Consider the following 2812-nt stretch of genomic DNA (forward strand, 5'->3'; position numbering starts at 1 on the left):
AAGGCACTGATAAAGGAATGAAGCCAAACAGAAGAAGGGAAAAGGTCTGTTTGAGGTGCAACCAATGCAGAAATGCTGCTATCCTCAGATGACACTCACTATGGATGGGAAGGATGTACCTGCATATCCAAAGTGAAGCAGGCAGTAGTCTGTGAGTGGTCAGTGAATTGTTACATTAGTTGGCTGCTTGCTGAATTAAGTTCTCTGTTGGTTGGATGTCACCACAGAAAGGGCAGTGGTCAGAGCTGTCATTGGACTGTGGATGTCCAAGACGTGGTTGCTCCACTCTACACTGAAGAAGTGTGCTGGAGGAGAGAAACTTCTCCTTGCCAGGCGGGACTGGCCATACAGACCGTTCACTCAGAAATGGTCCCAGCTCCCGAGACCCCTGAGTGTTTTAGGGTAAATGCTTTCTGGTGAGTGAACTTCTCAGTGTGGGTTAAAAGTGGCAGCTGAACTGAAAGAAATATTACATGTGGTTCAATCTCTCTTCCTCTTCCCTAGTGTCTATACAATTAAAAAAGCCCTAAACAAACAACCAAAAGAACCCCAAACAAACAAAACACCTACACACCACTGAATAGCCTCTGACAAGACTGGAGTTAACAAAGCTGAATTTTTAAAGAAGATCTTTGCAATGAAATGAGCTGATTGCCAGTAGGGAGAAACTTAGTTTATTATCTGATTTTTAAAAGCTTGAATAATTTTAGCCATTGGCTTTATCATCAGGTAAAAGAACTATTTCAATTATTATCTTTAATAACTTTAGAGGAAATCTTTTAAGTTCTTTTCCATGAATCCTACTTCAAATGCACCTGCAGAGATAAAAGCAGCAAACTTAACCCAATGAATAACTGATAAACCAGAAATATCACTGCCTTGCCTCAGAACATCACAGCTCCAAGCTCATCCCGTGCATGCAATCAGTGTCTGTGCTCTCATTGGCCTCTATTGGCGGCAAAGCTCTTTTATGATATTCTGTCATTTATGACAGCTCCTCCAGAGAGTTCATTAGGGTGAACATTAATGTGGCTGAATCCAGGAAACTGCTTTTCCTGACATAATGCCAACATCTATTACAATGCTGTGCAGTGCAGGGGGGAGCTTTATGGTTGTTTAATGTGCGTGTGTGTTGCAAATGGCATCACTTTTTAACTCTCTCCGTAAAGCAGTGTCTGTTTTCTGGATTGCCACCACTATAAATACATGTAATGGGGAGCCTGAGCAGCTGTTGTGTTCAGCAGTTGTCTGTGATGATTATGAATTCATGGGTTGTGGTTCCCAGTACTAGAGAGACACAATTAATCTATACCATGCTGCAGACCATCAACGTGAGTGCTTGTGTTTCCCTTCTCTATTGGTATTTCTTAGAGTTCCATGTACATAAAATCTGTATTAGGAATTGAGGCAAAAAAAAAAGCAGCAATGGCAAAGAAACACCCAAGGGCTTTCCCTTCTTCCATCTATCTCCACGCAGTTGTGTTGTGCAGGAGCAGCCACTCACAGTCTGAAGTTGGATCAGTTGTTTCAAGCATAGGCATGGTGGAGTGTGGAGGGCTGGTAGGATGGATGCTATGGATTTGCTGCTTCCGTGCAGAGCAGACCTTGGTGTGCTTGGTTTTAAAGGAAAAACAAGAAAAAGAAAAACTAAAACCCCCAAGTCCCCAGAAGAAAACAGTGCTTATGACAGCAGGAGAAACATCGGGCTGAGGATTATCATTCCTTGCATGCTTGGCTCAGATGGAGAACACTGGAGCTGTAAACTACCTCATGCTTTTTCCCACAGCCTTATTCTAATCTTCTTTCTGGGTCAATTCCCAGGTAAGAGAGCTATGCCATTCCATTTTTAATTGTTTTCAGCTCAGTCTCCTGACTGCCAGCGTGGGGCTGGCAGAGCTGCCAGGACAGGCTGTAACGCATCGTGTACAAGCATCTTATCTGCTCAGAGCTGCCGTGGCTACTGTGCTGAGGAGGCTGCCACGGATACGGGCATTCATCTTAGTCAGCTGTAATGAGCCACGGCTGCTGGGGGGAGAGGACAGCTGCAGTGGATCCAAATTGGCTCCGTCTGTTGGCTGCCTGCCCTGTGGGCTGGGATGGAGGGGTCTGAGTGGGACACTGGGCTGACAGGCAGGAGTATGACTTTGGGGAAGGAATTCAGGGCTGTGAATTGCTGCACTCAACATGAGATGAGCTTGGGAGTCTTAGTAGCCTTGTGGGATGCTGGGAACCCCAGGAATGTCCATTTGTGGTTTATCAAGTTCAGATCAAAGAAGCAGCGCATTAGGAACTGCTGATGGCTGCTGAGGAGCTGGGGCCCTGATACTTGTGTGTGGGTAGGAGAATGAGCACAGCAGGTCATGTAGGATCGCCCAGGAGATGGGACTGGGAGAGAAAGCCTGTGAATCCTGCTGCAAGATGTGAACCCGGAGCAGGATCGTCCCAGGGAGCACACAGCTTGTACGGACAACCCCTGCTTTGGAGGCGGAGCAGCTGGGAAATGGGAATGGCAACAGATGGGGAAGTGAAATCTCAAAGGAGCATGAGAAAGTCCTGTGCCTGTACCTGGGCCATGCTAGTGCCCAGCAGGAACCATTTCGGCCACTGCTGCCGAGAACTGGGCTGGGGGCACAGCCAGGTGTGTCCACTGTGTTGGACTGGAAAGGAAGACCAAGCTTGGTTTTCTAACTGCCCTCTGCAGCGCTTCCAATTTTATCAAATGGATTTTATTTCCTCTTTCAAGTCTAATGATGTCAGGAAGAGGCAGCCAGGTTATAGCTCTATCTTTGATAATTAGGAAGATTGGTGCAGG

The sequence above is a fragment of the Corvus brachyrhynchos genome, unplaced genomic scaffold (assembly GCF_000691975.1).
Source record: "Corvus brachyrhynchos isolate BGI_N302 unplaced genomic scaffold, ASM69197v1 scaffold283, whole genome shotgun sequence".
NCBI lineage: Eukaryota > Metazoa > Chordata > Aves > Passeriformes > Corvidae > Corvus > Corvus brachyrhynchos.